The sequence below is a fragment of the Hemitrygon akajei genome, chromosome 7 (genome assembly GCF_048418815.1).
Source record: "Hemitrygon akajei chromosome 7, sHemAka1.3, whole genome shotgun sequence".
In the NCBI taxonomy this organism is placed as follows: domain Eukaryota; kingdom Metazoa; phylum Chordata; class Chondrichthyes; order Myliobatiformes; family Dasyatidae; genus Hemitrygon; species Hemitrygon akajei.
Window position 1 is genome coordinate 173,351,498 of NC_133130.1, and position 14,498 is coordinate 173,365,995.

Here is a 14,498-nt window from a genome sequence, read left to right on the forward strand (position 1 = left end):
TTGGACCCCTATCATTAACCAAGGAATCCGTGAACCCCAGGTTGGGAACCCCTGCTCTAAACTCTTCCTATTTTCACTCTCACATCCCATCAACTATCCTTGAATCCAATCTCCTGATACCACCTACAGGGGAGAATTAACTTACCAGTCATCACACCGTGAGAGGAAACTAGAGTGGTTCAAGGAGCCCAGACGATTACCTGAGCAACTCCACACAGGTCAGAGTCAGGACTGAAGTGGAATTGGTTCATTAATGTCAACGTGTACCAAGATGCAGAGAGAAGCTTGTCTTGCGTATTGTTCATACACATCAGACCATTGAAGTAGATATGGGTGGCAGGGTAAAGATCCAGGTGTATGACACTCTGTTCTGCCACTAGAATGCAGGTCACCCTTGGGGGCAAGGTGTAGCACCTGCTTAGCACCCCTCCCCCCCCCCAATCAGGGTCAGATGAAGCCATGGGAGTAGGTGGTGGACGGTCGTATGAGCAGCCGGTGCATATCACAAGTCCTGGTTATGCGACCACTGACGCCAGGCAGACAATCTCTGAAGAGGACTGATAATGGCTGGGGTCACCCGTCTTGTAAAGACACTGCCCAGAAGGCGGCAATGGAAAACCACTTTTGTAGGAAAACTTGCCAAGAACAATCATGGTGATGGAAAGACCATGATCGCTCACGTCATATGACACAGCACAGAATGAACGAACGACTGAAGTAAAACAAAGTCCAACAATAACAATGCTGCAGAATAAAGTGTAAGAGCTACAGAGAAAGTTCAGCTCGGGTAAACAGTAAGGTGCATGATAATAATGAGGTAGATCTTGAGGTCAAGAGTTCAATTCACCAAACTAGGGAACCATTTAGTAATCACATAACAGTGAGATAGAGGCTGTGCTTCAGCCTGGTGGGACGTGCTTTCAATGCTTGGTATCTACCACCCGATGGGAGAGGGGGGAAGAGAGAATGTCCCGAGTGGGGGGGGGGGGGGGGTCTTTGATTATGCTGGCTGCTTTACTGAGACAGTGCGAAGTGGAGCTGGTTCCCATGATGTGCTGCGGTTTCTTCCAGTCACGTGCAGAGTGACTGCCGTTATACATCGGGATAGAATGCCTTCTAGGGTGCATTAATAGAATTTGGTAAGAGTCAACGGAGGCATGCTGGGTCATTGAAACTGTGAGGCAGAAACACAAACAGTAGTGCCTCGAGATAACACAGTTCCCAGCTGATAACACAGTAAGAACCATTTATAGTACTGAGCCAAAATCATAAGCACATATACTGCATATAGCTAGGGTGCCTAAGACTTTTGCACAGTGCTGTATTTGATGACATGATGTGGAGAGCGAGTTTATAAATCTGGCGGGAACAAAGGATGTTGGGAATGGTGAGGGTGAAACGCCACTGGAGGGGAGTGGGACGGGTGGCAGAGGAGTGACAGGGACGACGGAGTGACTGGGACAGAGGAGTGACAGAGGACAGAGTGACAGAGGAGTGACAGGGACGAGGGAGTGACAGGGACAGAGGAGTGACAGAGGACAGAGTGACAAAGGAGTGACAGGGACGAGGGTTGGCGCGGGTGCAGCCACGCCCAGCCCTGAGACACCAGGGAAGGCCATTTGATTCCAAACAATTGGTTTATTGATCATTACAGAATGTCTCTCTGGTGCCTCCCCTCTCCCTGCCCCCTTCGCACTCTCAGTCCACAACGGAGACCCACATCAGAGTCAGTCATCACTCACATACGTCTTGAAATTTGTTTTCTTTTTACGGCAGCAATACAGTGCAACACATAAAATTATTATAATACTGTGCAAAAGTGTTAGGCACCTTAGATACATATCTGGGCCTAAGAGTTTTGCACAGGACTGTAATGTTAATAGAGCTTTGGACCGTCCCTCTGAAACTTATTTCATTGGCTTTTATGGAACTGATTAGTAAGGAAAAAGGTGGAGAATGTGGTTAAGAGGGAAAAATAAATCAGCCATAATAAAGTGGTAGCATGAATTTTATGGGTCAAATGGCCTACTTCTGCTCCTACGCATTAAGGACTTATGGAACTGAAATTGGGAGCCCATCATGTTACTGTCTGGGACGTTAAGATTACTGACTGGGAATTAGTTTCCAGCTACACTCAGGGTCCACTTTATTGGATAACTCCTGTACCTAATAAAGTGGCCACTTAGTGTACGTTCGTGACACATCGAGGTTTGACGTGTTGTGCATTCTGAGATGCTCTTCTGCCCACCACTGTTGCAACATGTGGTTATTGGAGTTACTGTCAGTTCCTGTCAGCTTAAACCAGTCCAGAAATTCTCCTCTGACCTCTCTCATTAACAAAGTGTTTTCGCCCACAGAACTGCTGCTCACTGGATAGTTCGGCTTTAGCAGAGGGTATGAGTTACTGATAGAAATTTTCTGTGTAAAACTGGACATATAGAATCTCCAAAATGCTCTCAGTCTCATAGAACAATGACATCAATCAATCAATCAATCGTAACAATATCATTACAACTGCAAAACCCAGGCCTTTGGTAAGCATTTCATATTATTATACTTTAGCACCCATATCTAATTTCCCTTGAACTGAGTGACTTCTAGATGATACAAGCTCACAAAGTCACTTGTAGGCCAGACTCAGTAAAGCCTAACTGCAAATTTCCTTCCCTAAAGGACATTAGTTGCTGTGACAATTTGCATTTTCCACATCATTTTTTGACTGACAGAGCCCATTAAAGCAGATTAAGGACAATTTCATGCCCACAAGTAACTGGATAAGTGCCTTATTTGGGATACCTACAGGCAACAGGCAACTGAGAACTGGAACTCTACAGCTTGCACCTGGTTCTGGGTACGTCAGAGAGACCGAGAACACGTTCCTTGTAGAAGACAACTTTCCATATCCATGTTTCAAAGTCCACAGTAAATTTATTACTGAAGAACCTATATGTCTTCCTGTATTACCCTGAGATTCCGCACCTAGGTTCACGCATCCGTACAACGTGGCAGGAGGGGGTTAGACGGGCTATTGGTCAAATGCAGGCAAATGGGAAAAGCTTGTTGCATAACATAGTCAGTATATATGAGTTGGGCTTGTTTCCATGCTATGATTGAGAAATATATAAACTTTCCATAATACTTTATGTTAACTTTTTTATTATCTTAAAGCAGGATTAAAAATGAGTGGAAAAGCTACTTCAAAGTTCAATGTAAATTTATTATGGAAGCATGAATATGTTACCCTGTACTGCACTGAGATTCATTTTCTTGCAGGCATTCACAGCAGGACAACAAAATACTATAGCATCAAGGAAAAGCTACACATCAATAAAGATTGACAAACGACCAATGAGCAAATGTTCAGGAACTGATTGACATCTAAGTTGTAATTAAATGTGATATCAACATGACCATCAAAGAGAGAGGTGTCACCTGTCTGGTCCCTTTGCACAAAAGTAGACTTTTTTAATTCTATTTGCACTCTTTCTTGTAAAGAATGCGGTTATGTTTTATTTGGGAATTCTTCTTATATGATGCTATGTACATTGTGTGATGCTGATGCAAGGGAGGTTTCCAAGGGTATCAAAGTTATGGGTAGAAGATGTTGAGGGTGATAATCGAGGGGAAAAAATAGACCAAATTGATTAATTTTGCTTCTATATCTTACAATCATATGAACAATTTTATGGTCATGAACAATTCTTCACCAGCTGGATTATGTTACAAGTTACAGGGACAGAAGTCATTTTTAAAAAATTTTTTAATTAGATACAGTGCGGAATAGTCCCTTCCAGTCCTTTGAGCTGGGCTGCCCAGCAACCCCCGGTTTAACCCTAGCCTGATCAAGTGACAACTTACAATGAGCAACTAACCTACCAACCAGTACGACTTTGGACTGTGGGAGGGAACTGGAACACATAGAGGAAACCCACACGGTCACGGGGAGAAAATACAAACTCCTTACAGGCAGGGGCAGGAATTGAACCTGGGTCACTGGTACCGTAAATTGTTGTGCTAACCACTGTGCTACTGTGTCACCCCATTTACCAAAACCTTTGTGTTCCCGAGGAAAGTAATTTTGTGATCTGGTAATCCTCTTCTCCCTCTCCTCTCTTCATATTCATCACTCCCTGTATACATTTCCTCAAGCAGACCATCTACACGTCCCCAGCACCTTCTTTGAGAAGATACAAAGCCCCAAAACCACGTACCGCCAGGCTCAAGGACCTAGTGGCGGCTATTCCAACAAACCAATCCACATCCGGCCACTACACGGGTTGTTATCTGCAATGATCAATACAAGTAATAATGATCCATGAAGTCGAAGAAATGTATTCGAGCCTTTATTACCAACTAGCAAAACAAACAATCTTGAAACAATGCAACTTAGATGGTCAACAAAAGATATGACACCCGTCGGTCCCCAGCTTCAAACTGCCTAGAACAAATCATGGATACGCAACTTATTCCCTTCACTTTTACCACGCCCTCACTCATGTGACTAACTACCATAATTAACATAATAAATGCGCCACACAGGATACAATGCAGATAAAAAAACGGGTGCTTGGCTCCTGCAAATCTATTCTAAATGATGCCCAGGTACTCCCGTCCATTTGAAACCCGTGGTGGTAAAGGTTTGGGCTTGGCGGTTGCTTTCAGGAATAACCAAAGTTAGTAACTGTGGTGTATCTTGTGGGTACTAAACGGTGCAGCCTCTGTGTGCAGGTGATACAGAAAAAAAAAACCTTTATGGAAGTGGTGCTGTGGTTGGTGTCGAGACTCTTGTTGGAGCTAATCCTCGTCCTGAACGTGGAGATTATTCCGTCACACTCCTGACATGCTTTGTAGAGGGTTTAAAGGCCTTGGAGTGTCAGGAGTTGGGTGACAATATAACCTGCCTCAAAACTGTTCACGCAGCCAAAATACTTCTTTGATTAATCAAGTTGAGTTGTGTCCAAGGACGACCCTCGGGATATTGACGGTGGGAAACAGGGTGACTGTACTGACACCGAGTCTCAAAGGGGAGGCGGTTAGACCATCTCCATGACACCATGAGAACAGGAGCAATATTTGGCCATTTGGCCCATTGAGTCTGCTCCACCATTCCATCATGGCTGATTTATTATTCTCCTCAACCCCATTCTCCTGACTTCCCCCCATAACCTTTGACACCCTGACGAATCAAGAACCTGTCAATCTCTTGACTTGGCCTCCACAGCCGTCTGTGGCAATGAATTCCACAGATTCACTACTCTCTGGCTGATGAAATTCCTTATCAACTCTGTCTGAAAGGGACGTCCTTCTATTGTGAGCCCGTACCCTCAGATCCTAGACTCCCCAACTACAATCTATGTATATAAGCTATCTTTTATGTTTATTATGTTTTTTAAGTAAATGTGTTCTTTATCTTATTGTGTTTTTTTGTGCGGCACGGGATCTGGAGTAACAAGTATTTCATTCTCCTTCACACTTGGATACTGGAAATGACATTAAACGTTAAATAATATTGGTACAATCTATATGAAGCATCCTCTTCACATCCACTCTATCTAGGTCTTCCAAAATGTGATAGATTTCAATGAGATTCCCCCTCATTCTTCTAAACTCCAGTGAGTACAGCCCTAGAGCCATCAAACAGTCCTCACACATTAACTCTTTCATTCCGGGATCATCTCCTACCGGAGTAGGTCATTGCCTGGTATTTTTGTGGAAATGAATGTATTCGGCTCTCATTCAATATATGCCTGATTATTGTCAAACTTCCACTGCATAGGCCTTCTAGCTTCTCACTTCAGCCTCCTCCTCCACTCACCTACCAACCCCCTCACCTGGTCTCACCTATTACCTGACAGCTGGTACTCCTTCCCCTCCGCTACCTTCTTATTCTGGCTTCTTCCCCCTTCCTTTCCAGTCCAGATGAAGGGTCGCAGCCCGAAACGCCAACTGTATATTCCTCTCCATAGATGCTGCTGAGTTCCTCCAGCATCTTGTGTGTGTTGCTCTGGATTTCCAGCGTCTGCAGAATCTCTTGCGCATAGTGGTGTGAGTTGATTCAGTCGGTGAAGTCTGGAATGAAACTGAACGTCAGTAAGATATCAATAATATTGAAAAAGCACAGAGAAAGTTCACAAGGATGTTGCTGGGACTTGAGGACCTGAATGATAGGGAAAGACTGAACAGGTTAGGACCTTATTCATTGCAAGGTAGCAAATGAAAGATTTGATAAAGGTATACAAATTTATGAGGGGTATGGATAGGGAAGCATGCTTTTTCTACTGAGGATGGGTGAGACTAGAATTAGAGGTTATTGGTTAAGGGTGAAAGGTGAAATATTTAAGGGGAACTTCACTCAGAGGGTGGTGAGAGTGTGGAATGAGCTGCCAGTGGAAGTGGTGGGTGTGGGTTCAATTTCAATATTTAGGAGGTTTGGATAGGCGCATGGATGGAAGGGGTATGGAGGATTATGATCCAGATGGTTCGACGTCGAGCCTGTTTCTGATCCGTGGTGCTTTATGATGGCTGGGTGGAGGTACGTCTCTACCAAAGGAGGTGTGAGGTGCTCCTTCCCTCCGCTGGCCTGCAGGTCACCCTTGGCAAGGTGTAGCACCTGCTTAGCCGCCACCCCCCCCCCCCCCCACCGATCAGGGTCATGTGAAACCACAGGAGCGGGTGGTAGATGGTCGTACGAGCAGCTGAAGATTATCACAAGTCCTGTGTATGCAACCACTGGCGCCAGGCGGACAATCTCTGAAGAGGATTGATAAGTGGCCGGGGTCACCTGTCTTGTAGAGACTCTGCCCCAAAAGAAGGCAATTGCAAGCCACTTCTGTAGAAAAATTTGCCAAGAACAATCTTGGTCATATAAAGACCGTGGTCGCACATGTCGTACCACATGGCACATAACAAACGAACAAACAAGTGCTTTATGACCCTACTATACAATCATCAATAAACCTCCCACTTGCGATGGAAGGGAGGTCTTCGATGAAGCAGCTGAAAGCAGTTGGGAATAGGACACTGCCCCAAGAAACTTCTGCAATGATGTCCCAGGGCAGGGATGATTGACCCCCCCAAAAACCACAACAACCCTTCTTTGTCTGAGCTGTGGCTTCAGCCACCAGAAGGTTCTCCCCCTTGAGGCCCATCGAGTTCAATTGTAGCCGGGCACCTCGATGCCACTTTCAGACAAACATCGCCTTGATGTCGAGGACAGTCACTTCCACCTCTAGAATTCAGCTTGTAAATCCATGTTTGGACCCAAGCCAAGTGGTTTTAGTGAACAAACATGGAACAGAACAGGTCCTTCTGCCCACAATGTTGTGCCAACCTTTTAACCTACCCTAAGATCAATCCAGCCCTCCCCTCGCACGTATCCTTCCATTTTTCTATCATCCGTACGCCTATCTAAGAATCTCTTAATAATGTATCGGCCTCTACCATCACCAGCAACACATTCCACACACCCACTACTCTCCATAAATTATCTCTGACACCCCCCTAGGTGTTGGATTGTGAGTTGGGTTTTGACCTTTGGGAGACAAAAGACACATTTCCCTGTATGTGTTGATGTGACAAACAAAACTGATGTTAATGGTGCTAATCCCCCAGAGTACCCATTGAGCTGCATTCGTCCTGGTGTGCTGCGAGTACTCCAACACCCTCCTGGACTTTGTCTCAGTGACGGTGGTGAGTCTCTGGGGGTGTCAGAAGGTGAGTCATGTCACAAGATAGCCAACCTCTTCCCCGATCTTGTAGACACAGTAATTATTTGGCTGCTCCATTTGAGTTTCTGGTTTCTGGTGACACGTCAGAAGATTGATGGAGGACCATCACAACTGTGGCAATGCCTGAAGTTTCACAAGCAGCCAGCTAGACTTTCTCTTGTTGAAGATGGCCACTGCCAGATTGAAATGGTGGAAACAGCCCAGTCTATCATAGGAAAAACCCTCCACGTCATCAAGCTCAGCTACAAAAAACATTGCCACAGAGAAACAGCATCGATCATCAAGGACCTTCCAGACTATGCTCTCTTCTTGCTGCGACCCTCAGGCGGGAGGTACAGAAGCATTATGTCCATCAGGATCCTGAACTGGCAAGGATACCTTCACTCACCTCAACACTGGGCTGACTCCACAACCTATGGACTTACTTTCAAGGACTCTACAACTCCTGTTCTGAGTATGTTCTGATATTTACTTAACTGCACAACTTGTCTTCTTTTTCATATTAATTGTTTGTCGGTATTTGTGTATAGTTTCTCATAAGCATTGTGTATATATACATATATACACATATACATTGTGTAGATGTTTACTTCACTGTAACTGCCTGCAAGAAAATCAATCTTAATGTAGTATATGGTGACCTATACTCTGTTAATAAATTGACTTTGAACTTTGACCTTCGTGGCCATTTTGGATACAAATCCTCCATCTGTGATATTGGCTCAGAATTTCTTTCTCCATTGGCACTCTATCAGCATTCTATCAATGATTAAACCACTGAAAATGAAGTTTTAAATGTTCCTCAGATTTGATACCTTATCCAAGTCCAGTAGGAGGCTCTGCGGTGTCCCGAGATTGGAGAGTAGTTGCTCTGTATCCAGACTAGGGTGTCCCCTTAGTGAAACAATGCAGTTGGTGGGAATCCGATCTATCAACAGAAAATTTCTGGTGTTCAGTGTGTGTAAAGAACAGACTTCGCAAAAGTAAATACTGTGAATGTCACAAACCTAAAATGAAAATTGACAGCGCTAGAGCCAGTGTTGGTGGAAGGCAGAGAAAGACAGAAGTTAACCTTTCAGATGCAAGAGATCCTCATATCAGCTAAAGTTTTTTTATTTGGGTTCGTAATCAGATTCAGGCTTCACATCACCAGCAGATGTCTTGAAATTTGTAGTTCTGCAGCAGCAGTACATTGCAATGCAGTACATAGAGATAAAAACAATAAATATGTATATATAAGAGTAAATTAACTAAGTAGTGCAAAAAGAGAGGGAAAGAAAGATACTGAGGTAGTGTTCATTGGCCATTCAGAAATCTGATGGCAGAGGGGAAGAAGCTGTTCCTGAAAAGTTGGGTGTGTGTACCTCCTCCGTCTTGATAGCAATGAGAAAAGATCCTGGATGATGAGAGACCTTAATGATGGATGAAACCTTTTGATGTACATTAAATCATTTGGAATTTACAGGCAATACCTCAACATGGCTGGGCCAGTGGTGGTATTCCCAACTGGACTCTGGATTCAGCTGACTCCCGTTTTTCGTTTTCTCTTTTGGCACAGGGCTATCAAAACTTGCTACGCATTGACTCAAATATGGTTGTAGCATCCTACTTTGAAAAGGGCACAGCAGTACTTTGAAACAGAGAAACATTCTTTCACCTTCAAAGTCCTGGAAAAGTGATTCACAATACAGAAATATTTATGCACAAAGACAGTGGTATTGGTTGTAAATTCCAAATGATTTACCGGATAATGAGTTATTCCATAGATCAATAGATCTTATTCAACCTAGTATAAAATATTCTGAAACAAGGCTCTAATTATGCTCCTACCCGGCCCTACACTGCCCCCTAGGGGTCATAATGGTTTGGCAGCTGCTTTGTTTGAAAAATCCTCTCCCACATTTTAATCTTATTCTGATTCATTCTACTCAACTAAAGGTAAAGTGAATGATAATATTCTGATCTACCACATGTTCATATAAATTTTTTTAATGGTCTCATCAAAAACAACATTAAAATGCCATGCTTTCTTCTCACTGCTGCTGTGGGCGAGGAGGTGCAAGAGCCTTGGGTCCCACACCTAAGATTCAGTAACAGTTATTAACCCTCAACCATCAGGCTCCTGAACCACCGTAGATAATCTCACTCAGCTCAATGCCGAACTGATTCTAGAACCTGTGGACTCACTCTGCAACCCATGTCCTCAGTATTATTAATTGACTTGCTTACTTTGTTCATTTATACAGTCTGTCTTCTTTTGCACAATGGTTGTTTTTCAGTCTTATTTGTGGGTAGTTTTTCATTGACTCCATTGTATTTCTTTGTCCTCCTGAGAATGTTTCCAAGACAATAAATCGCGTGGTAGCATTTGGTGACATGTACGTGCTTTGATAATAGATTTACTTTGAACTTTGAAGCAACTTTTCCATTTATTTTAAATTCCGCTTTAATTAAGATAATATAAACTAACACAAAAAACATAGAAGTCTATATATCTCATGATCATAGACTCGCACAGCGTGGAAACGAGCCCTTCGGCCCATCTCATCAATACTGACTGTTATCCAGCCAGCCTGTCCCATCTGCCCAAACTTGGCCTTCTAAACCTCTCTGTCACCGTGTGCACTGACTGGACCCAGGAGCGGAGGAATGGCAGACTCCCATGTTGAGCCCAAAATAAGAGTTTAATCATCGGAATAAACATAGGACATACATGGTAAATGGTAGGGTATTGAGGAATGCAGTAGAACAGAGTGATCTAGGAATAATGGTGCATAGTTCCCTGAAGGTGGAATCTCATGTGGATAGGGTGGTGAAGAAAGCTTTTGGTACGCTGGCCTTTATAAATCAGAGCATTGAGTATAGGAGTTGGGATGTAATGTTAAAATTGTACAAGGCATTGGTAAGGCCGAATTTGGAGTATTGTGTACAGTTCTGGTCACCGAATTATAGGAAAGATATCAACAAAATAGAGAGAGTACAGAGAAAATTTACTAGAATGTTACCTGGGTTTCAGCACCTAAGTTACAGGGAAAGGTTGAACAAGTTAGGTCTTTATTCTTTGGAGCGTAGATGGTTGAGGGGGGACTTGATAGAGGTATTTAAAATAATGAGGGGGATAGATCGAGTTGACGTGGATAGGCTTTTTTCATTGAGAGTAGGGGAGATTCAAACAAGGGGGCATGATTTGTGAGTAAGGGGGCAAAAGTTTAGGGGTAACACGGGGGGGGGGGAATTTCTTTACTCAGAGAGCTGTAGCTGTGTGGAACGAGTTTCCAGTAGAAGTGGTAGAGGCAGGTTTGGTATTGTCATTTAAAGTAAAATTGGATAGGTGTATGGACAGGAAAGGAATGGAGGGTTATGGGCTGAGTGCAGGCCAGTGGGACTAGGTGAGTGTAAGCGTTCGGCACGGACTAGAAGGGCCGAGATGGCCTGTTTCCGTGCTGTAATTGTTATATTGTTATATGGTTATATGGAACTCCAGCTGAACTTTGGTGCTTTGACACTGTGAGTTGACTCATGCTCGAAACAAACAAAAACACGCACACAGAATAATGAGCGCTAAACGAGAGTAAATTCTGGATAATCAAAGACTGTGAAAAGCCCATGCCAGTCACAATTAACTTGAGAACTAAGAAAGCACAAGGACTTAACGACTCGATTTAAGACAACAATTCATTAGTAAATACAGGTGATCGAGAAAGCTAGATGCCCAGTGGTGTACGGCAAGCCACAGTGACCGGCAGAGCTCACGATACTCCCCTGTCCGTGTACGTACATATCCAAGTGGCTAGTATGTGCTTGTCTTAAAGCCTACTTTCATGGTATACTCAGAGGTGACGCACCCTTCCGGCCCAACGATCACTCATTGCCCAATTGCACCAATGTGGAAGGAAATCCACGTCGTCACAGAGAGAAGGTACAAACTTGTAGACAGTGGCAGGAACTAAACCCGGGTCGCTGGCTCGGTAAAGCGTTACATTAACCCTTAATTTATCATATTTCTGCAGTCCAGTCCAAATATGCACCATCCTTTCTGACGTCCCTTTTAAATCTCCCGCCTCTGATCTTAAACCTATCCTGTCTTTTTTTTTGTCACCCCCTCACTGGTAAAAAAAAACAACGTGCTTTCACCCCGTCTATGTCCCTGATGATCTTGTGTACCTCTATCAGATCACCCATAATCGCCTACTTCCAAATAATATTAGATAACTTCCCTTTGTAACTCAAACTACCAAGTACTTCCTGATATCATGCTTTGTTTAAAAATGATCAGTCTTCTCAAATAAGTTATAATGCAAAATAATGGCACACTGTATGGCCTTATTTGCATATTTTCGTTGAAATAGCGAAATTATTTGCACTGATCTTATTGTGAACCAAGCATAATTTAATCAGGCGATAATTAAAATGCTACTGTGTTTATTTTTCAATCTAGAAAACCCAATTTCCCCCTGCTACGTCTTGTGGACAGTGTAATTTGTCCGTGGCGAGACGTGATGAGGACAATTTCCAGGCAACATACACAAAATGCTGGAGGAACGCAACAGGCCAGACAGCATCTCGGGCATTTCCAAGTTGATGAACCGAAAACAAAATGCAGCAGCAGTGCCGCAGAAATCCAGCAGAGGGCAGCAAAGGCAACGGAGTAACTCGGGCTTTGCTCCGGGGATGGTCCAAGAAAATTGCAGTTAAACCTGTCTATATCTGGTTCAGTTCCTAAAAATCAAGAGACGCGTTACTTGCATTTGTCACGTGCGTCTGTCTTTAATTTATGAATTAATCATAAATTGAGAAAGGGGATTTGAGACAAAATAAAAATTGTGCTAAACCTCACTTAATTCTGGTATGGTGTGAACAACGTGGATTAGCACGTTGCCTTCCGACTTGCTAAGTATTTCCCTGCATCATTTTAGAGTTTAATATTTTAGATTATTGAACAGCTTGATTATATTTGCTGACACTTAAAGTGAAAAAAATATATAAATGTTAAGAATGCCGTAAGCGGACGAGAAATGTTGCCTCAAACTGTGTCAAACAGAGTAAAGCCGTGTTATCAGTTCATACACTGACACTGCTCTCACCAAACGGAAAATCGTTGCAGATTGTCCGGTATTTGCTTTCGGTTCTTCAGTGAACCCCCCTTGGGAAAAGAATGTTTCAAATTCCTTTTCACGCCTCAAGGTGGAGAAGGTCACGTTGATGGTTGTGATTAAAATATTAATTACTGCTTTAGCCACAAATCAGCCCGCAGCTTTTTCATAAACTCCATCCCTAATGATGCACTTCACGAAACATTTACAATCTGTAAACCAAAAACACTTTGACAAGGACCGCGGCGGCACAGAGTGGAAAAGTGCATGTCAGTTGAAAGTCATCCTGTGTCCGGAGTGTAATTTTACTCGTATCTAAATATTTGGCCAGTTTGGGTTAAGTTACCGAGCTGGATCTTTCCCCTCAGTTTTTGTTTTCTGTTTATGCAAATAATTTGACTTATAATTTGATTTTAAATCATTTGACAGCTTCGAATTATATGATTAGCGACCAATGTTTTTTTAAGTTTCACATTTTCACGAGGGGGCTCTATTTTTTCTGTTTAAAAGGATTTAAATTGTCCTTCTGAGTTCATCTTCCAAGCCCGCACTCCCCTCAAATTTGAATTTGTTTGAAGGAGCTATTTTCAAACACTTAATCTAATAGTGCCTCAGATAATCCGATAATAGAAACCACATTTACGTGCGACACTCTTAAAATAGAATGTAAATTGTATGACTGTGTTGGTAACCTTTCGTTCAAGAACAGAACTGAAAATCATTTCGCTGCAGTTTTTGGTGTTTTTCACCATCGGTGTTCAACAAAAAATAACGCGCCAAATACAACATTAACGGCTAACACCGAACTTCGTCGTAGGTTCAAGATTAGCGACCAATGCTTTTTATAAGGGTCCCATTTTCATGTGAGATCTGTATTTATTCTGATTTCAATAGTCCTTTTGAGTTTGTCTTCCAAGCCCGCAATTCTATCTCAGTTCCAGTACACCAGAACGAAATAATTGTTACTTCTTATCAGAAAAAAACCACAAGATAAAGAACACAATAATAAACTATAAATAAAAATACATAGTTTATATAGATTAATTGTGTGTCCATAAAGTTACGCTAGGCACACGAGTGTCTGTATATAAGGTGACTCGGGCAGGAAGTTATACCTTTGAACATTTTGTACCGATTAATACCTATTCGTTGAAAAGTTAATTAGGAAAGTGGTGGATATTTAAAAGAGCAAGTTAAGTAGAAATTTTAAATCTTTTCTTCACACAAAAGTGTGGGAAATTAAATTGCTACGCTTTTTTAACGAAATGTTCGTTGACGAATGTTTATTTTTAAAAGATAGGGAACATTTTAAATGAATTAACTCGGTAAGGTTAGTTGGCTCCGCATCAGTGTGATTCGATGCAGAAATTAGTGGAGCTATTATAGTCGACTGGGTTACAGGTGAGAGGTTAGTGAAATAAGTCTATCGAGAAATAATACAACTTGTGATTATTTCTTGCCGGTGGTACGCGTTGGATAAATGAATTTTACCTCTTAAAGGCGTGATTCTAACTAAGGCGGCTTTAGGCGATGGTACCGATGCGTTTCATGTTTTTGGAACTACAAAGGAGCCAATTATGTTTCAAATTGAGTTGGAAACACTCTTAAAAGGTCGGCGCTTTCTTTGAACCCGATTTTGAACGCCGCATAATGACGTTATTAACGGACAAGGTAATCG

The 14,498-nt window shown here is 42.6% G+C and overlaps 1 long non-coding RNA gene across 3 annotated transcripts in view; it reads right to left on the bottom strand.

Annotated features, from left to right (window-relative positions):
- Window positions 1-14,498, bottom strand: part of LOC140731185 (uncharacterized) — a 118,563-nt gene that overhangs the window by 87,593 nt on the left and 16,472 nt on the right. Inside the window, exons 3-4 of one of the 3 annotated variants that reach the window (XR_012099742.1) lie at window positions 8,543-8,655; window positions 5,880-6,069 (exon numbers count right to left, since the gene is read on the bottom strand). This is a non-coding gene — a long non-coding RNA (uncharacterized lncRNA). Of the gene's footprint in view, window positions 1-5,841; window positions 6,070-8,542; window positions 8,656-14,498 lie in introns of all 3 variants that reach the window. The other 2 variants (XR_012099740.1, XR_012099741.1) reach the window with 2 other exon arrangements.